The sequence below is a fragment of the Manduca sexta genome, chromosome 28 (genome assembly GCF_014839805.1).
Source record: "Manduca sexta isolate Smith_Timp_Sample1 chromosome 28, JHU_Msex_v1.0, whole genome shotgun sequence".
Taxonomy (NCBI): domain Eukaryota; kingdom Metazoa; phylum Arthropoda; class Insecta; order Lepidoptera; family Sphingidae; genus Manduca; species Manduca sexta.
This window is the reverse complement of record NC_051142.1, coordinates 14,508,636-14,532,043: the sequence shown is the minus strand read 5'-3', so window position 1 is coordinate 14,532,043 and position 23,408 is coordinate 14,508,636. Positions and strand designations below refer to the sequence as shown.

Sequence of the window (23,408 nt, the reverse complement as noted above, 5' to 3'; positions counted from 1 at the left end):
TCAAAGTATTAATTGATGAGACATCTCGTCAATCAAAGTCACAAATAAAAATAATTTTAACAATAAATTAAACCGCCTTCAAAAACCACTCAAAACCAAAAAATAATTTCACATAACAAGTATATATTGGATACCAATTTTGGAGTCAGTGCCTAATTAAAATTGCTAGTTTTCAAATCAATTAAAAGGAGTAGGTTTGCGTGTACTACAACATACACAGTGAAAGGGGTAATAGCAAGCACATGTATGGTGTTTCATCTTTTTATTTCCTCTTTTTTCGAGGCAGGGAGTGTAATACACCCACAATTGACCAGCTATATGTAACAGGGGAATAATTTGGGTAGTGTACAGTTCACAAATTTAAATATTTCCTTAATAGCTTCCATTTGCTGTGCTGCGGCGATGTGTACATCTCCGGTGACGATCTGACTTGCTGACTTTGTACGCTGGCAGCACATTGTTTTCGTATATTTGTTAATGTATTTATCTAGCGTAACTAGCAATTTTAATTTGGCACCGACTCCAAAATTGGTATCCAATATATACTTGTTATGTGAAATTATTTTTTTGGTTTTGAGTGGTCTTTGAAGGCGGTTTAATTTTTTGTTAAAATTATTTTTATTTTTTGCTTTTTTGTGTTACTAAAAAATAGACTGTCTCAATGGCATAGTTGTGTTTCGCTCACGATACAACTATCGCGCTGAGGAGTTACACCTCTGAGTACCACTGAAAAGGGGAAAAGGTGTGATGCTATATATATGTATGTAAGAAGTAGATTCAAGCAAACCTAACGCAAAAACACAACTGATATTATTTGGCTCACAGTACAACTATCGCGGTGTGGTGTTACATCTCTGCCTACCCCTGAAAAGGGGCAAAGGTGTGATGCTATATATATATGTATGTAAGAAGTAAAGTCAACTAAACCCAACGCAAAAACACAACTAATGTGTTTCGCTCGCAGTACGACTATCGCGCTGAAATGTTACACCTTTGCCTACCCCTGACACGGGGAAAAGATGTTATGCTGTATGTATAAGTATGTGAAAAGTACAGTCAACCAAACTCAATGCAAAAACATAACTAAATACGTCACAGGAAAGCTAAATTCGAGATTTCGTTTTCTTGGACGACATAATTATTCTAGTTTTTTAAATTTTAAAACCAAACTACTGAAGCGATCTTGAAAAAAAAAATTATGGGACCAATCTGGAGAGAAATTCTTTCGAATAAAAAAATAATTTTCCAAATCGGTTCATAAATGAGCGAGTTCTGAGGTAATAAACATACAAAAAAAAAAAAAAATCACGTCGAATTGATAACCTCCTCCTTTTTTTTGAAGTCGGTTAAAAACGGCCAACGGCAAGCTCATGCTTGCTGTTTGCCTGATGGTAAGCAATACGACCGCCCATAAACAGCCGAAACACCATCCAACACCTTGAACTACAAAGTATTGTTTGGTATTCCACTGCGCTCGCCATCCTGAGACATGAGGTGTTAAGACTTATTATGACCAGTATTTATACTGGTTACATGTCGTGAATGTAATGACTATTAAATCAAGAGATATTGTCTTTATTGATCATGATTCACGTAACAAAATTCAGTACATGTGGTTAACTGGTAAAACATTTAAATTTAAACTGAGCGCGCGGTTTAACTCGTCTGAATAACAAATATCTGTTAATGTAATGAAGAGGGATGATATTTGTGTTAAACTAGTGTGTTGATGCGGTTTCTGTTGACTTTTAATGCAAAAGAGTCACTATTATACATTTGAACAAGATCGTTGAAATACCAAGAAAGAAAAAGACTGAGTAAAATGGCAACTAAAAAAACGCTTACCTATAAGGGGCAAATTACTGATTGACTTATTAAGCCATAAGCATACCCCAAATATATTTATATTTAAGATTAGACTGCCCCGGTGGCGTAGTTGTTCTTAGTGCACGGTACGGCAGCGTTCTGTGGTCCTGGATTCGAATCTCGTGGAGCAAAGTGATATTTGGAATTTTCTGCTCAGTATCAGCCCGAAGTCTGGAATCTGTGCCCGATATGGCGATAGGCTCGCCTTCTATCACACCATGGGACGGAACACACGTGGCGGAAAGTTGGTGCCCTGGTTACGCCTCTATATACCCCTTCGGGGACGAATTCGTGATGTGTATTTTGTGATACGAGTTCATTTAAACTGGAGCAATCTCAAAACCAACGAAAATTAATATAACGTTTACTATAATTATTTTGTTTTTGTTTGTTAAGATTAGACAAAATAACAACTTTCAATTATTATATTATATCGTTCATTGTTATTGGCATTTATCTCACAAAAAATTTGTTTCCTTACATAAATATAGTATAAAACTTCGAATTACAACTCATAACGAGCCGATATTTCGTCTAAATATAATAAGCCTAACATGATTTTATTCGCTCAACTTTCCCTCATTATATTCATAATATCTTAAAATATTTACGAGATCCACACATAACGGTCCAAAGACCGTATATCAAAAAGTATGTGATTTATTTAAGTGCGGGAAAACGCCGGTTATGTATGTCCTTGTGGTAAATGTATGAGAAAAATATAAAAGGAAATAGTTATAGTTTTAAGAGTTCTGGATGAGTCACTTCGATGTGACCTTCGATATGTATAGAGGAAATATTGTGGTCGATAAATAGAAGAAAGATCGTGGCTAATAGTGGCAAAGGGTACGCGAATAACCCGATTACTGCTAGCTTACCTTTATGTAATAATAATAATAAATAATAATATCAGCCCTGTACTATATACTTGCCCACTGCTGAGCGCGGGCCTCCTCTACTACTGAGAGGGATTAGGCCTTAGTCCACCACGCTGGCCTAATGCGGATTGGTAGACTTCACACACCTTCGAAATTCTTATAGAGAACTTCTCAGATGTGCAGGGTTCCTCACGATGTTTTCCTTCACCGTTAAAGCGAGCGATAAATTCACAAAGAATAAATTCCTTTTATGTAGATTATGTAAAATGTAATTATCATTACAACGATTTGCAGACAGCATTTACGCATATTAGTAATTATATGTTGTGTCGGATTCTCTTTCGAAGAATGTCGCCTTTCGCCATTAGTGACTGTCACCACAATTTGATGCTCAAATCAATTAAAATTGAATACATAGTGCAGCGGGCAAGTTAAGCTTGTATAAAAAAATCTACAATCTAGCACCTTAAGAATTTGCTGAAATAAACCGTGTAAGCGTATTATTAGATAAACCAAACAATTAACCCCAAGACAATATCACGCCAATCTACAAGATCTTGACGATAACACCTCCATAAAACAGTGTCCGGCCGTCACCACGTACCGAGCCGAATCTCCGCAACGAATGCATTACTTATTTCCAATCAGCATTTTCCCCGAACGTCGAACAGTAACGGCAATGTACTGCGTTTGCGAAATTGAATCGATGTTTCCATTGACGTAAATGTATGGGCGGAATCTTGGTCCATCTTTTTCCAGTGTCAGCGTATATATTACAGTGAATAATCGCATCCCACGGGACCCTTTCGGGTGAACGGGAGATGACCGGCCCAGATCGAATTGAAACACGCTTTCCATTGTTGTTTAGACGAAAGTGATGGAAGGAATGTCCAGTTTGTCTTTATTTTGTTTGGGTTGTGGATATTGGATTGACCTATTTTTTTAGAGAATTGGAAGTAAAATATTTATTAAGTTTGATGTGAAACTTTTGTGTTTATCGAATTCGGATTTTATCTGAAATTGATCTGACTACAAGACATATTTTTTCTGAAAGGTAAAGATTTGCCTCCTTAATCCGAAAAGAGTGCGTATAACACAAAAATAACAACTTAATATTCACAAAAAATATACTTTAAGAACTACGCATAAACTCATAAGGGAAAGAAAATTCACAAAGCTGTGTACACAAGGCCTCGTTATTAAATTCGCCTTGCGTTATTAAGTTTTAAAAAGGCAGACACCCCGCCTAGAGGAAATAGGCTATCACGAAATCAGATTTTTAAATCTTAGGTAATATTAGTAATCATTTTAGTGCTCAATTTGGCGGTAATATTCATGTCTAGGTTCAACATAGCGTACAAGATTAACTTTTAAACATAAGTTGGATTATTTTTCCCCGCGATATAAAAAAGTCTTACTAACAGTTTAGAGTTTCGTTTTCTCAGTTTTTAGCTTTTAGGTTTTAAATATAAGACCATGTAACTAGATATTATACTATCTTTATTACACAATATCTTCGATTCAGTCTTACTTTAAAGTTATATACTACAACTAAGTCGGTATATTAACTTCCAACATTCGATTTTTTCTTATTGCTTTAGGCAAGCAACAAAGCTGTCTACTCATCTGAGCACGGCAAACCCGTTACTTACCGGGACGAGAGCACTCTTTTTAAGCATTTTTTAATGAATGTCTAATGAGTGTTTAGTTTATGAAGAAGTCTAGTCTAAGAAGTCTTCAAATTCGATATATTGATTCACCATTTTGACATGATTACATGAATTAAAGCAATCACTTAATTCCTAAAATTATATTTTGTGCTTTAGATCGAATAGGTAGAAATCTTATAACTGAAGACAAAGAATAATATCATGTTTGTATATCACATTTTATGTATTTAATTTCAAAGGAAAAAATTAAGTCTACAAAAATTTCATCCATTGTACTTTATTACATCTTTATTCTTTCATCTTAACACATAAACTCTGGCAAGAGATACTTCCTTTATAAATTGCTTATATATTATTCAACAGCTTAGATCTCGCCTCTCGTTTACATAGATTATGATGTAGATCCAAAAATTTGGTTCACTATGTAACAATGAGATGCAAAATAATGCTCAAAACTTCACACGACATGCTCTGATCTACATGTGGAGTCACCAGTCTATATAGCAGGGCCAAGGCATATAACGCGATTCCTATGGGCTTCTCTTTCATAATTTACATCTAATTAGCATTAGAATGATTTGAGACTGCATTTGTGCATATTAGTACATATATGTTGTGTTGGGTTCCGTTTAGGAGAATATAACTCTTTGCCACTATCATATAGTGATCGATACAATATGTACTACAAGATTTGGCGTTCCGAACATGCACTGTGTTCAACTGATTTGAACGGATATCCATTCAAACTGACTTTAGTATGGTCAATATTTTCTGCTTGTGGTTGTGTAAAAAGTAGCGCTCATGATATAACAACTCGAGTCTAAGTATAAACTTAGATTCTAATAAAAAATATATTTTTGTTCAAGTCAATAAATAGGTTATCACAATGACGTTTTAGTTGCCATTTTAGTTCAGATTTTGCACAAATAATTTATATGGACTCTCGTGTCTATAGAATATAAGTCAATGCATATAGACAACGCTTATCAACAAAAATTCGTCAAGTCCTGTCCAAATTTAGAATCCACAATTTCAAACCTTCAAATTGTTGGTTTTGTTCATGTCACTTATCTGTAGAATATACAACGCCCATACTTTTGTTGTCGTTTTCTGTAAGTGTTAATGATTGAAAAATTCATCTTATCTAGTAGATTAGAAGAATCTTAGATAATTTGCCCTCTTTATTTAATAATTAGATAGAAGATGAGGTTGCTTACGCCTTCGAAATTCTTGCTTAACAAATGAGACGCCAAAGGTAGGTTACTACACATAGATTTTCTGTGACATAATGGTGCTGCCTCTATAGATCCGATCTATGCTATTTATTCATCATTTCATTTCATCCACCAACAGATGATCCAAGAAGTACATTACATATAAATACGTTTTATAATATAACTCATTTGTTTATGAATAGGCCTAACTACGTTATATGACTATGGAAGTAGTAACCTATTAATAATTAATATACAGCATGACTCTATTAGTGTAATGGTAGGAAAGAAGATACACCCACAATTTCAATCGTTTTCTCATCACATTAAAGTAAGTTTAAGGTTGGGAAGATTAAGTTCACCTTTCCAAAGCAATTTTTTTGTCACGAAATTAAATTCTGGCGTCAGCTTTGCGGTTCCTGATATTTAACAATCCATTACTGACTAAAGGAGGGTGATGTCAAATTAGTGTCAATGAAGGCCCGACTACTAAGTCTTATAACAAAAAACTATCAGTGGCAAAGCGTCCATACAATCCGATTCCTACCGGCTTCCCTTTTAGGTTTATTTACGTTTGTGTTAGTTTTTGTTTTCTGTTAAATTGGCCGCGATACGTTAACCAAGGCATGTATTTTTGCCTCAGGTTACCTGTTGAAAAAAATTCACCCTTCGCCACTGGCAACTGCATTAATAAATAATACAAGTTGTATTAATAAATAATATCAACTTACCAGGCGCATGTCATTTCATTGAGAAATTACGGTTTTCAATGACAAGAACGGTTTGTTAGAATTATTATAATGTTTGCAAGTTTATAATAAAATCTTCCAGGTATGCTGGTTTTGTCGCATTTATTTCTTCAAATGACTGGTAATTAATTATTGTGCAATTCAATTAAAAATAAAAGTGGGATCGAATGTGTCTATTTGTCCCCGTATCTCCTCAAGTTAGAACACTTTATTGCGCCAAAGGATATTTAATATTCGCCAAGTATTTTAAGTGGGTAGTTATTTATGAGGAATGCTGCGATGTCACTCATGAAAGTTTATTTCGGTGAGTTTATGAAAAACCCAAAGTCACAATGAATAAGCCGACTATCCATACTGTTAGGTTTAGATTTGAAAATATATGTTTTAATTTGGCATGTCTGCGTCAACTTTCTTTTTTCTATATTACAAGTCTACCAACCCGCACTAGGCCAGCTTTGTGTACTAAGGCCTAAACACTCTCAGTAGTAGAGGAGGACCGTGCCCAGCAGTGGGACAGTATATTTTACAGGGTTGATATTATTATTTTATAGTTCCAGACTAGTAAAGTAAGACTAATAAATCAGATTTTAGCAGCGAAGCCAAGCAAATACGTTTGACAACAAGGTTGATATTAAGCTGACATCAGATAGTAAAAACTAAGGAAAATAGTTTTTCTAAGATTGAAAGAATGTTTCAGTAGTTAGATCATCGTCTATCTACTAAGGAGGTACAATCTAAAAAAAATATTGTAATTATTTGTAAGAAGTATTGTTAACCTAAAAATAGTAAAGTAGTAAGCCAGCATAAGGCTACTGCTTTTTCATAAATTTCTGTGTAGCTCCCCGGAATTCCAATTAACTTCTGGCTTTTCTATAAATATAAAATGAAATTGTTATTATGCTTTAATAATTCCTCCTCACAATATATACGATGGAGATAACTAACATGACGTACAATCCAATTGGGAAAGGGAAAGCGTTTGTTCCACCAGATAGCACCTATCGTGTGATGTGCAGGGAATCTCATTGTCTCCACACCAATCGAAAATGCACTCTACGTGCTAGTATATGGAGTTGAAATTAGAAAAGCTCGGCTTTATCTCAGGTCGGCACCCGAGGATGTTAAGACATGTCAAAGTGTCTTATACAAGATTAAAATCTCTTCTGAAATGGGCTGATGGGCTCTCCATTAACCATGGAGTTAGTAGAGGTGGTCTTTTTGGAAGAATCTGTCGTAAGCGCATTTTGCCAGACACTAATTCGATTTCATGAGGTTTATGTTTCCTCAAAGGTCTTTCGTCGTTTTAAATGCGATGACTTGTTAAGTAGTATTTTAGAAGTTGGAACGGACTGAAATGTTTAGTTAACAAATTGCAATTTATTTTTGTCAGCTACTACGTCGCGTTGGGAGTTTGAAATGTCGTGTCTGAGTCTGTTCATAAAGCAACCTTTAAGAACAAAGTTTATATGGCAATTTTATTCTATAAATAACTAATTTTCTCTGACGAAAGTCTTTCTGTCATAGTAATGCCAAGAACTAAAATTTTCTTCCGAATAATAAATTTTTCTTTGATAATATAATCAAATGCAGGGGAATTCTCAAGCATATATCGTTAACTAAAACTCTTTTAAAATCTACTTCCAAAAACGACTTAAAATCAGCTAAATCCTAAAAGAAACCCACGTAATCCACAATTTTCCAATTCATGTCACCGCTGCCAAGATGTGGACCAATGTTGAAGTTTCAACATGGAACCTCACTCTCCCGAGCACATAACATAATGTACTATCGAACCAGCTAGATTTCAACTCACGTAAAACGGAATCTATTAAAGAGTCATTTGGAATGTATACGTAGTTTAAAGTAAGGTAAGGATTTGTGGAGACTTTTAGTTCTGTTACACTTGGTGAAGCTAAAGATAGAAATGATATAGTTATCTATGAAGTAGAACGCCTTAATGCGCTTAATGGAGAAGACAGTCAGCGGGGTTCCTTTATGTCTCGTTTCGAATAGTTTCTTGAGAACAAATTAGGTACAAGGATTTTCTACATAGTAAAAAGACGAGTATGTCATTAATCTGAAAACGGGGATAGTCTATTTGAGTTTGGAAAGGACTGCCGAGTTGAATGTAAGCAGGTTCGAATCCCAAGGGCACACATCTGACTTTTATAAAATCATGTGTGTATTCTTTGTGATTTATCGCTTGCTTTAACGTGAAAGAAAATGTATACCTGAATAGTCTCTATAGGAATTTTGAGGGTGTATGAAGTCTACAAATCCGCATTAGGCCAGCTGGACTAAGGCCTAATCCCTCTCAGAAATAGAGGAAGCCCGTGTCCAACAATAGGACAGTATATAATACAGAGCTGATTTTATATTATTTATATTATGTCATTACTCTCATATAAAACATAGCTACTATTACACAAGTGCTTCGATGCAGAATAGACGAAGTATTTGTCTCATATATCAGGAAATAAAGTTATAAAGCATATAAAGTTGGAGAAACAAGATTAAATGTAACTATTGATTGGTCGACACCATACCTGTAAATAGAAAATCATGGTACATTCAACTTAGATAAATATACAAGAACAGACATTCAAATCAAAAACTCTCATTCATTTGTTTTAGTATTGATAACAAATGGCAGAATAAAAGAAACAAATAACTCCGTAAATAATAAGTTTACTAATTCCTTACTTTTAGAGTTAACAATTATGGTGCAGTAAAACTCTATTAATTTAGAATCATTTTAGTCAGTGAATTTTTTCCATATTTAATTTTAAATATCTAAATATTTTTTTGTATGATTCATTATTCCAAAATTTTTCTTTGTTTATTTCTGACCTTAAGCATAATACTAAGATCACTGATTGTACTGGTCCTAGACTTCAAAATAAAACTATTTTACGGATGTTATTGCGGTTTTTATATTATAATAAACGATAAAATCCGTAAAATAGTTTTATTTTGAATATCTAACATCCGCTTAAACATAAGAAATCATTATGGTCTTATATTGATAAAACAGGCAAAGAACTTAACCCAATGTAAACGCTTAAGTCCTTCAAAGCAAATTTTTCGATTCAAATTTCAATACTCACTTCCTTTTAAAATACAGGTAATTTTTCTTTTACATCAACCGCATTTCCACACACCGGTAATCAAAAGTTTAAAGCATTCCCTTTGCCATTACAGAATCGTTCGGTGCCGGTTTCTAGAACGTTCCGTGGTATTTATTTATATTGGCTGTGCAGTATTGATTTCGTTTGAGGCGTTTTCTGCAAATTATACTATGTTTATTGCAGTCTCGTCGAGTGGAAATATCTTTTCGTTGGACTTCAGTAGTTTTGGAATTGTCCATGTGGAAAGATTGGGTAATATGATGGAAAATTGTTTCTTCTCTGTCTCATACCTCGTCATTTATTAACGCGATCGCCTTATTATAATCAAACGGCTTATTGGTTGCGGTAGTTTTGATACAAAGTATGATTTTTTTAAATTCTAATTCCAGTTTAAATTATTTTTTTTTATTGTAAAGGTTGATTCGATTCCCATCACTGTGGTCTGGTTTGAATAAGATACCATCACATATTTATCGCCGATTTAGTTCATTGTAGTCCACCGCTGCACATAGGCTCTCCCAAGGTATGCTACAGAGCTCGTTCTGCTGCGTTAAGCATCCAATCGCTGCCAGCCTTCTTTTGTAAGTGCTACGGTTTCCAAGACGCGCTCTGCACTCCAGAACACGCTTACTCCAGCGGTTATCTGTTCTGCGACATATCGGCCAGCCCAATGCCTTCACCCTACTAACTTTCAGAGCTACGTCGGTCACCTTGGTGCTCTAAGGGATCACTTCGTTCCGAATTTTCCTTTTCAAAGAAACTCCGAGCATAGCTCTTTTCATATTGAGGATGCGATTGTTTTTTTATTGTTATTATTTTTTTTTTTTTTTACTTGGAATGGCGATACGAGCTTGCCGTTTGCCTGGTGTTAAGCGATACAACCGCCTATGCGTCCAATGCGCTCGCCATCCTGAGACATCAGATGTTAAGTCTCATTATGTCCAGTAGTTACACTGGCTGACATATGTCCTTCAAACCGGAACATAACAGGGACTACACACTGCTGCTTGGCGGCAGAAATAGACATTGCGGTGGTACCTACCCAGGCGGCCTCTCACATATGAGAAGCCTACCATCAGTAAAACAGTTCAGCTGTACAAAAACAATTCAATATCGTTTACTTAATGTATGATAGATAACATACTATAAGTTTGATAGCATTAATACTCCGGTAAGAATTGTTTAACAATTTTAAATATTTATGAACTCTGTATTACGTGACCAGTTTGCCCTTTGTAAAATCCATTACATTATACAACACCATTACTCTATCGTCGGGTTGAAACTAAAAACTTCGTAGTTGCACCCACGCGAAAACTTAAACTATTATGTTCGTCATATTTTGCGCCAGATTTCATTAATAGGTCTCAGAGTTAGTTTTCCAAGGTTGTTGATATTAATAAAATTATTTATTTTCGTAGTTATAATGTGAAATGTAAAGTGGGTGCACAAGTTGTGCCTCTGCCTACCCCTGTGGGGATAAAAAGCGTGTTATAATGTTTAGAAGGTCATAAAACTGAGCCTATCTGTAAGCTCGAAAAATGTGTGAAGCGAAATAGGGGTAGATGAACTCCAATATATAATACAATGGTAATTTAATATAATAATGGGTATTTATACATATATAGTATCAAGCCTGCCTCGGTGGTGTAGTTGTATTGCACGTCCGGTACAATAGCGCTCTGAGGTCCTGGGTTCGAATCCCGGGTCGGGCAAAGTGATATTTGGGTTTTTCTGCTCGGTATCAGCCCGGAGTCTGGAATTTGTGCCCGATAGGCTCGCCCCCTATCACATCATGGGACGGAACATACTTGGCGAAAAGTGGGTGCCCTTGTTGCGCCTCTGCATACCCCTTCGGGGATAAAATGCGTGATGTTATGTTATGTATGTATGTATGTATAGTATCAAGCCTCTATTCCATAGAGGTAGGTAGAGACTATGGATTGCCACTTTGCTCGATTTTGCCATACTTCTGTCGCTTCATCCAACTTCATCAATCTTTTTATGCATTCCCGCCGGTTCTGGGTATTTGACATAGCCTTTACTAAGAATGTCAGGTATCTGACATTCGAAGGTTCGGAGCAGTCGACCCCTGCTCAGCTCTTCCATCAACATTCGCCTTATATCTATATATATATATATAGATATAAGGCGAATGTTGATAAAAATGAATCCCTATTTCCCTTGGTCACGCCATCACGCGTGAACGGCTGGACCGATTTCACAACTTTTTTTTTGTGTTTGTTATTGTCAGAAGGTTCTTGTGAACGAAAAAATTAAAAAAAAATGCGCGGAAAATTAGAAAACTTAACGAAAATATTAATTTTATATAACTGTCAATTGTTTGAAATAACTGTCAGCGATTGACAGAATGCGCGCTGCAAATTCATGTATATTGTATGTGTAGTTATATATAGGTAATTAGAACAATGTTACCTCAAGGGATTTCGCGCTTCGACACAGACACTAGATCTCCTAGGACATGATTTATATAAATTGCTCCGGATCTACACGATTCTGTTGACCTAATCTAGAAACCACAGCGGCAAGATAACATAGTGCATTAAAACAAAGACTTAAGCCAACAAGCTTAAGCCTTTGTATTAATCGATTATAATAGGCGGTGAAACTCTAACATACGTAATGAAACGTAAATATTAAATTAACTCATATACATTCCAAAAAACCAAAACTAAAGCATGAACCTACCGCTAAGTCCGCCAACGCATTGATGATTCCTTTAGTATATATTTTGGAATTTTAAAATGGTGATCTTCTATCATCAGGTAATCCACTCCTTCGTTTACCTCTCTAGTATAAAAAATAAAACTATCTTCTAGGGGCTAGCATAGATGTAACTAGGCCACTCATTTTTCCTCATGTATGTTTCGTCTTATGATGTGATAGAGGGCGAGCCAATCGCCATAACGAGCTAAAATATCTTCGGGCCAATACTGAGCAGAAAACCCAATATCACTTTGCCCGTCCCAGGATTCGAACCTGGGACCACATTATGGTGGTCGTACGCGTTCGCAATAAAACAACACCAACGATGCAGTCTACTATCGATAAAGATGTAATGTAAAGAATATTCAATGTTTTAAGAATCACAAATGAATACTTCACGATTCCACTACAGGCCGACATGACTTTTCAATAATAAAGTAAATGAAAACTTCGCAAAATCAGCGCCCTCAACTATAAGTCTGAAGATTTTACGTCGAACTAATTTAGTTGGAAAGCTGATAATCCCTGGAACTAAATCCGATTATGCAAATTAATACTTTAAAAGGGAACTATAAATATACACTAATGGAAAATCGTGTTCAATTTTATGAAGTATCTCGGTATTATTAGGTCCTAAATACATAATGTCCTAAGTGCATAGTCCCGATCCTACACTGGATATCGGTGCTGAAAGAAACAAATTATGAAGGTAATTGGCAACGCCATGTGCTACGAAAAATATTTAAACTTTACAGTATACGGATGAATGTGTGTGTGTATGAGAAAGAGAGAGAGTGTGTGTGTATTAAACTACAATATTTTGTATAGTTGCAAATGATTTCTCAGAGTAAGTTTATGAATTTTTTGAAGGATTTTTTCTTTAGACTCACGTAAAAGTATTTTTTTTATTATATTGACAAAATAATGAAGATGCAGATCATTGACATTTGCTTAGCAACCTTCTACAACCAGGTGAGAAAGTTCTTGATCTACTTTGCTGGACATCTATCGGTTTACGCAGGAAGATTTTTTTTAATACTGGAAGGATAAAATGACCCCACTACAAGTGATGGTAAACGCAGTGGGGTTCAGATAAAATGTCAACTGATGACGAGTTAACAAGTCCTCTTTAATCGATATAATTATGCTGTTTGAACCGCATATACACATGGTGATACCAGAACGCAACATACTTTTTGTTGGTGGTAAGATATATATTATATCCGCCCAGATAACGACCACAACGCGTACACAAAGTCTTGAAACTAGCCATAGTGGCCCACATAAATGTCGCATTCCGGGATCAGCCTGTATATCCAGTTCTAACAGGCCGGCATAATTGTATCGACTGCCGAGGGGTAATCATGTCTCGTCAATCGACATTCTATTGGACCTCATTCCACTTATCTGGTACAGTGGAGTCACATTACAGTGCCCGTATAAAAAAATCACGTGTGCCATTATTGGGGAATAAATGACTATATACCATATTTCCAATAATGTCTCATTATATGACACAAAGAATGAGTTATATTGTTCATTAATCAGATAGCTCATCCACGGTCCATTTGAGTGGAGACTCTTGTCTGTAATAACAAAGGAACTGATGAGCACGAAGCGGTGCCTTCACGTCCGGTTTATCATAACGCTTGAGTTCAGATATTGAGATCAGTAAGACACTTTTCATCCGTGGTTAGATATCGAAATATGGCATATGTTTAATAAAACTGATTTATTTTTTACTAGATCTGCATTAAAAACATCAATGCTATCTGAAAATTTATTTTTCTTTTTTATTTTGTCGCGATTTTTTTTATTATAATTTTCTCTCTACGTTTCGACAACTTTTTAGCCTGCGTGGGCATGAGGTGTGTGTAAGTCGCCCATAAGGTCAAAGTTACAATATCAACATACATTTTACAATTATAGAAAATTACATATTCTTTAGCTGTTGATGGTCCGATATATCCACGCAGAATAAGCTCACAGACACTTGAAGAAGCTGTGAGATCAATCAATACAAAATCCAGAAAAATAGTTTTATATCAATGACTAAAATTCGCGTATTTATAAGAAACCATTATAAAAACGTCTTGTTTTCTAAAGTTTAAACAAATACCGTTCTGTTTCTATAATATCTAAGTTTTATTTGTGGACAAATTTATTGTTGCTCCAGTTTTAAAGGCAATTATAGTCAGTCTGTTAGTCAGCTGTATATATTAAGACGCTAATGTCGAACATCATCATTTATAGATAATCATAATGCATTACAATGACAGCACTTATTACTCAAAATCCCAAATGCAATCTTTCAATGAGCCATTAACATGTATACATATCTCTTTTATTTTATTAATTTTTCAAATACAGGCTAGCAGAAACCAAGCCATACAGATACAAAAGTCCTTGCATTAGAACGTTAAATAAAATTAAAGCTAAATAAAATACGTTCCATTGCGATACGTCTGTACAAATGAAATCCAGTATTCTCTTAAGCAATACGGTTTATATAATTAAAAACAACAGTTCACGCGAGTATCAATAAGTAACGGACTGAACACGAATCATTTTTCATTCTCTCCGTCGTTTTGTCTGTGAAATGGTAAAGCGTGGAACAATAGGGAATGCACAATAGCAGTTGCAAGAACCAATATGATTACTTTCAATAATTTTCCGATACTGGAGCGCATACGCCATTATTAACAACCGACTACGTATGATTGATTAACAAGAATGCAAGAAAAATGTTTCTGTTGTAGTGAATGTATGACGATATTTTTGTCTTTAAGTTATTTATTGTTTGATACGTATTCTATAAAAATAATACTAAATTATGTTTCTATGATCTTTGTATTTTGTATCTATGATCAAAATTCTCAATTTTATAATAAATACAGAATATAAGATAATTTTATAGTAGAATGTAGACTATTAATTAGATGTAGCTAATTTTATTTCCACCAAAACTTTACTTTGTTTATTACATAAATAAAAAAATAAACAAACACATTGACAGTTATTGTATTATTTCGTCCATAATATTAAATACACTTACTTCCTGTTTCTATCCCGTTTGTCAAATAGACACTTCCGTAATGGTTTTTTTTTCTTTGATAGTAAGATTCACATTTAATTTTACAATAGAAGCATAAAAATTTCTACCCTATTTTATTAATTTTAGGGGTTACAACAAAAAAACACGAAATATTTTTATATAAAAAAATGCGCCAGTTATAACAGACTTCCCTATTTAAATATTACAATGCAAAAGACCTATTAAATTAGACCACAATACACCCTTAATTATAATAAATATTGAAACATGAACTTGATTAATGAGTTTGAGGTTCCCTACGACGGTTTCTTGGAAAAATATACATTAGTGTAATAAATTAGCTAACTGTAAATATTAATTAGAAAATGCATTAAAGGTTAATATTGCTTGGGAAAGATAGTTATTCTAAGCGTATTAATTTGTTACAATATTGTTGGCTTTGCATGCTCTCTGTTATATTTTCTAGTTTTAACAGCTTGAGAAGTTTCAAGTTCTGTATGTTTATAGAACAGTCGATAAAATTGTTATTATCGTCTTATAGTAACAAATTAAATTACAAGAAGGTTACGGGGTTTTATTACGTAAATATATAATTCCATGGTTATTAATTGAATATGTAATGTCGAAAAGGGCAAATCTCATAAATATAAAATTTCTAGAAATGTATATATAATAATAACGTCAAAACTTCTGTAATTTTTTGCTAATTGAACCCAAACTGTAATCCAAAAATAAATATATATTTTTTACACTACTTTAGAAAATAATAAGTTCCATTTCCTAATCTTTCCATATTTTTAGACATCTGCCCTTTTTCGAAATTGCATATATAATTAAAGTAGGAACCAATAAATAATAGTTCAATACTGAACCTCTCATACTAGCGAGAGGGTTGACACAATAAGAGGATAAATATCCACCCCATGTCATACAATCTGACGCACATTAATTACTCTATTTGTGTCGTTTTCCCATGTTGTGGATAGGGAATGGGTATTTGTGTCTTATGCTTATCAATTAGCAACAATCGATGATAAACTTATACTTATTTTGGATATTAAAAAAAAATACAGGTACAATAAATTACGTCTGATATAAATATATTTTTATTTATTTTAATGTTTTCACAAAAGTGTTATTTTCACATATTTATAACTACTATTATAGTAGTTTACTGGTGGTAGGTCTCTCTTATGTGAGAGTCCTCCAAGCAGCAGTGTGTAGTCACTGTAGTATTCCGGTTTGAAGGACATTGTAGCCAGTGTAACTACTGGACATAATGAGACTTAACGTCTCATGTCTCAGGATGGCGAGCGCAGTGGAATACCAAACAATACTTTGTAATTCAAGGTGTTGGATGGTGTTTCTACTGTTTATGGGCGGTCATATCACTTACCATCAGGCAAACGACAAGCTCGTTTCATCATTCAAGCAGCAATAAAATAAAAAAAAAGTTAAGCTCATTGGGTGTAGAGGAGGTGTAGGTTCCGCTATTTCATACGTAATTCGTCCCCCATTAAACTCAATATTGGATTTCAACATTTGACGCAAGACTTATACAAGCCCAGTTACGTCATCACATTATAGAATCATATTTAACGCCTCGGCGAAGATAAAACTACGTACAATTTGAAAATGGAATTCCCTCTCCTTAAATTCAACCACAAAACAAAAAGTAAACTTGAACAATCGAATATTAGGCAAAGTCAATACAAACAAGTATCGAAAAAATACGCGAAACAGCCATCAATCTTCGCCTATAGAACGTTCAAATAAAAGGCAATCGATGCCGGCGTCAGAACGCTTGTCAGATTTGGGCAGAGGGAACGAACGAGTGATACAGCGGGCCGTCCGCCACTGTGAGTAGAATTTGCAAGTGAAATGCTTGTCCGCACACCTTTGTTTATCTACGGCTTGTTTCGTTAGAAAAGTTTCAGAGATCCTCGGCTTTCATATTTTTCATTTTTATGCAAAAATTAAAAAAAATGTTCAGCGTTTTTGAAGTTTTTGGGTGTTTAAGAAAAAACTACTTGCGTTGTAAAAATATTTTTTTTTTTTTACTTTCATGATTTAGTATTGTAGTATCCAGAATCCTAAGCGTCGACATTGTTTAATTTCGGCTAACTTCGTGGCTAATTCAGCACTCTGTTTACATTAGAACAAACCTCCACATGACCTATATGACATACTCGTAAAATGAACTTATACAAACTCAAGACAACGTTAGTGGATTCAACAAATATTTGCTCCAATATTAAATCCAAACATAGACAGTATTACAAGTTTTATGTCAAATTATAGTCTGAAATATAATAAGATATAGTAGAAGAAATTTTTAGTTACATTATAATTAACATTTTAAACATGTATTCTATACCAATATGTTGTTATGCTATTGAAAGATTATAATTGGCTATAACACTACGTCGCGGTTGTATCTACTTAACTAGACAGACTTTCGTCTTAGACGTCCTACAGTCGACCTAAGGAATTACGTAATACCTAAATACTTTAAAGCCTTAAGTGCTTCCTTCGTCAATTAATTCATGTGGACATTGACTACTAAATGCATCTATAATTATAAAGAAAAATCTTTGTAGTAATTTTAAACACATTACGCACAAGTATGTGAGATTTGGCATGATTAAAGATCATATAAAGAAGTGCAGAAAAATGAAATAGTGTAAATTCGACAGTTTTGACTAATAGTTATTTCATTGATTACTATTTATTATTAATAGACAGCTCTAGAGTTCCCACCGATATCATACAATTGTAGCTTGCATGAGAAGTTAAGAATATTTCTGGCACCTAAAAATATGCAAAAAGTATTCCTTTTTTTAAAAACTCCCATTATTTGCAAAACATATTTCCTTTTCAGCAAAAGTTTCCGATAGATATTTTTCTTCGTTGTTATGGTACCCAAATATGTACAAATAATACAAAGATTTGCATTAATTCTACAAACGACTAAGAACATTAGGGGTTGGAAACGAAAAAGAATAAGTAAAGATGAGGGGTCGAAATGTAAAATTTATTCATCATTACACTCGAAAAAGCCCGTGTCGCGTGACAAAATGGCTACACCGGAAATGGCAGAACGAAACGTGAAATTAAAACTTGAACAACTTCGGATCTTTTTTGCGTAATACCTTGAGTTTAGTGAGAGTTGGACTGATGTGAAAATATTATAAATATTAAAGACATTTAGAAATATCAGAGGCGTGCACAAAAAATAACTAGTCCATTTTCTTGGGTCGGCCGCCATGTTAGATTTAGAATAACGTCATTTAGCTAAATATGCATTGTCATCTAAATGTGTGTGTAAAGTTGCATATTAATTGGTTGAAGATATAAATAAAAGCTTGTAAATACTGTTATGTCCGATATTTGAAGGATCTAATACCAACTAATTATTAAACATTATAATAAATTTGATGTTTTTTGGCGGTAAGTACGGTGCCGTGTAGTATTTTGTAATTCGAAATGCTATGTAATATTATCAATACCTACACTTTAACTCATCACTTACTCGTAGAGTAGCCATCAAGTTTTTCACTGATCAATTTATTCATGTAAAACCCTATACTTAACCTATATATAGAGATAATCAGTATCTCGCCATAATACAAATTTAAAATTTCAATCTGTCATTCAAACACAATTTTACAGACACAAGCAAGTTTTATTTTAGCCTATCCCAACAAAATAGCTAGTCTTACAAGCTGGAAACAAATCTTTTCTATTATTTTTCCATTATTCCCACTGACGGTTAACTTGTGCTGGTTGTGAGCTGAAATAACAATACATCTTCGCCGTCTTTGCGAGCGGTAATACAATTTCTTCAAAGGAAACCTTACAAAGGGAAAAATTAAATATTAAATGTTTAAACTGACTTGAATTATGTAATGGAGATTGTTATATTAGCTTGAGTTAAATTAACGTTTATTTTTTCCTTCCAACGATAGACCTGACTGAATGAAACTACCGGCGGGTTTCCTATTGGGAAATTATCTGAGTATAATTAATATGTATCTGCAAAATAGTGATCGCTAAAATACAGTTTTTAATTATTTGGAAGATATAGTGATATGGCGATAGAGCCGCCTTCTAGCATGGGATGGAGCACACGCATATATATATATATATATATATATATATATATATATATATATATATATATATATATATATATATATATATATATATTACTTTGAATGACGAGACGGGCTTGCCATTCGGCTGTTGGTAAATGATATGACCGCCCATAAACAGTAGAAACACCATCCAAAACCTTGAATTATAAAGTATTGTTTGGTATTCCACTGCGCTCGCCAACCTAAGACATGAGATGTTCAGTTTTATTACGTCTAGTAGTTACACTGGCAACAATGGCGAAAAGTAAGTGCCTTGCTTGAACCTCTGCCTCTCCCTTCACATAAAGCCGCAATGTATTTTTGAATGTAATACGACCTTTCTTGTGACCAACAGAAACATGGGCATCTCATTATACGTTTCATTTCAAAGCCTACAGCTGAGGTACACTAGGTAACTCGTTAACAAGTCCTAAGGCATTCAGAACTATAATATTCTAATCCTAATTATATTTCCATGTAATTTAATAGTACTATCTATTCCATTTTTAATATAATTTTTGAAGATTGTCAAATTTTGGTACACTGGAGAGCCACGATTTAGACCGTTTTTAACCTAAAAAAAAAATGAGGGGGTTATCAATTCGTGGTTTATTTTTTATGTTTCTTATGCACACAATCATAAAAGGTTTTATTGTATCTAGAATTATGTCTAATGTTTACGAGTTTGCGCATAAATAGCGTACAACCCGTCATCCGTAAGGCTGCTTCAAGCCTAAGATATCCTTCTTTTAACAATAATTTTCTTCTTGATAGATAATGCACTATGATTCCTACAGCAATTATCATGGTCGGTCTCTCTCACTTATAAGAAATCTAGTGTTTCGTTGATGAGTCATAAAAACCTAAACTTACAAGCCAAATTGGCACAAAACTACAAACATATCTGACGATAAAAGATCACACATTTCAAACGATTCGTAACGCAAAACTCAATCAAATAACAACAATAGCAAAAACAGAACCGTCTAAGCCGTATTGCCAAACCATTCCAATATCACGCGATGAGCTGCAATAGAAGACAAAAAACACCGAGCATTTGTACAATATTTTTTTTCAAACACTTGGAAAACGACCAGTGTTTTTGTGAACGATCGCTTAGCATACAAATGGCTCGCCGATGAGATTGTCTTTAGAGAAAAGTCGTGAGATTTTGTTGGGCGTAAGTCGTTGCTCTGAAGTTCAACGGTCAGGTGCGGGAATAAGCGATGTCCAAAATTAGATTGCAACTTGCCAACATTGTTGTCGGGGATACAAAAATATTTGTCTCGCAAAAATACGTGATCAAAAAGTCCGATGCAAACTTATACCATTTTTTCTGTTCGTTTACATGGTTTTATGTGATGAGTTTTTGGTAAGTGGAAAACGTATTGTTCAATTTTGTGAATACTGCTCTTATTTTATATGTAATGTATTACACAGGGTGATGTTGATATTAGATACGTCACCGTCAATTTTAAAGAGAGCACATATTGTGACAATAAATTAGTTTTAGGCATTTTTCTCATTCCCATTCCCAGATCTGTTCTAATATATAAAGCTTAACAATTGTTTTGTTTGTTGGAACGCGCTAATCTCATGTATATAATGTATACAGAATGATTTTGATATTAGATACGTCACCGTCAATTTTAAAGAGAGCACGTATTGTTATAATAAAATTAGTTTTAGGTATCGTTCCCATTTCCACATCTATACTAAAATATAAAGCTGAAGAATTTGTTTGTTAGAACGCGCTAATCTTAGGAACTAAACTGCTATTGATTTTTTTTTCACTAATAGGGATCTACGCTACTTCTTAAAGCTATAGGTCACTTTTTATGCAGGGAAAATATTTATCGTGAAAAAACTTTGTCACCCAACAGGCCCGCAGGCAAAATCTAAAGGTTGGACAAATCTTATTGTCTTATTTCGTATTCGATCCCCGCATTGATACAAAAAAAGTGTTTCGTCGATTATCATCGGCAAATTAATAACCTTTTTGACACTGTGGTGATCTCAAAATTTTGAGATTTTTTTTATTATAGGATTAGAAGAATGACCAAATTTTTGGGAAACGTTACACACAACCACGTTTTTTAACCAGGGAGTAAGCAAAGGCGCAACTAGTGTATTTCTTCCTGATGTGACCGGGGCAATTTTAGCACTATACAGAGCACAATTTTCATACTCCGGGCTGATATTGAATAGGAAAAATCATGCCAATTTTCCTGACCTCTGATTCAAACTTGAAACCTTAACTCAGTAATTGTATCCTAAAACAACGCCAAGAGGAAAGTCATTGAGAAGCGTTAGTTAATATACTTTTTGGGTACCACGGGGTGTAATCTGCTGACGGTGTACAGGCGATCCCCCGGCTTAGCAACCATGGCGATAAAAAAATAATATTTGATAGCATCAATACCACCTCGCAGCGAATTAAAAATATCATCAAACGAACTCGAAAACCTAATTAGGTCTTGTTTCAGTAAAACAGTGCCGTTTTAAAGCATCAGAATCGCAAGCAATTTGCTGAACGTCAAGGCACCTTTGTTACAATTGCTTTCTGTGAATTTCCACTTAAGTTGGAATGGAAAGTGCAAAGACAAGTTTGGATCACGGGGTCTCAATTATTGCCGGTTTTTGTTTGCTTTTTTACAGACTTCAGTTGACGGTTTGATGAATAGTAAATTATTCTTGGCGTATAAGGAAAAAAATGCTGTTTCTAGGATGACGTTGAATACTTAAGGCGATACCTCAAGGTCCATTTTCATACATTTTGTTTCACCTTTAATCTGGGTAACTAAACAAGTATTGGCAAGTAAAGAATTTAAATTCACGTCTAGTTAGTGATTAGTTCTTGAAAGAAAAACGTAAAAATAATTAATAATCATGGATATTTCGGCCTTTAAAATTTAATATGACGAAATTTTAAAGGCCGAAATATCCATGATTATTAATTATTTTTATGTTTTTCTTTCAACTGCGAGAACTAATCACTAACTAGACGTGAATTTAAATTCTTTACTTGCCAATACTTGTTTAGTTACCCAGATTAAAGGTGAAACAAAATGTATGAAAATGGACCTTGAGGTATCGCCTTAAGTAGCTTTTAATTTTTAGTTTAGAGGTAAATATTGTTATTTATGTAATGGTATATTTGGACTATGTACCGTGCGGTTCCGATTCCATTACTATGACTTACAAATTTTTTATTAGAGTTTAAGCAGGATTTGGCTCTAAGTCAGTCATAATGTAATAGATTTTGACCTGGAGATCACTGGACGAAGTAGTTTTGTTTCTGCATACCCTTTAGGAGAAAAAGATCTTAGTCTAGGCGAGTATGTAATTATTATATATTCGTTTTTAGTTCCCATAATTTTCCATTAAATTCAAGTCTAGATCTTAAGCCAGACAGCTGTGAACTGTTACGAAATTCCAAGTATATTGGCTAAAGAGAATTTTTATTAGTCAGAAACTATAAAATATTCATAAATACTATAAAATATTTATTATATAGAAAACATTTAGATGATGCTATTATGTGTTCATAAATCGTATTGTTAATAGCACAAGGAAAACTGTGTGGGGGCATCAAAAAACTTGCTTTTCTGCTTACTATAATAGGACATGCTAACAGGCAAGCGAGAAAAAACTGCTCACCTGATGTTAAACTTCATGGCAATCCCTAAAGGTATGCATTATCGCTCTTTGAGAAGAAGATAGATATTGTCAGATATTATTTAAATGAACTGAAGATATTCTTAAAATCCTTATACTAATAGACATTATTCCTAAGTATCACTTTTTACCTTGGATATGGATCGATTGGTAGAGCCTCGAACAAAATCAAGTTAAATAAATAAATATGATTCCATTTGTAAACTTGAAACTGTTCGTAGAATCCACGAATTGTGCGGGAATTGATGTTCCACGAAAAATGTATAACTTTTGGGAACGTGAATAATGTTACAGGCTGGAACAAGTC

General features: G+C 34.1%; 1 protein-coding gene across 1 annotated transcript in view; it reads right to left on the bottom strand.

The window, feature by feature from the left end:
- LOC115455613 (neuroligin-4, Y-linked) overlaps nt 1-23,408 on the bottom strand; it is an 82,862-nt gene that overhangs the window by 28,974 nt on the left and 30,480 nt on the right.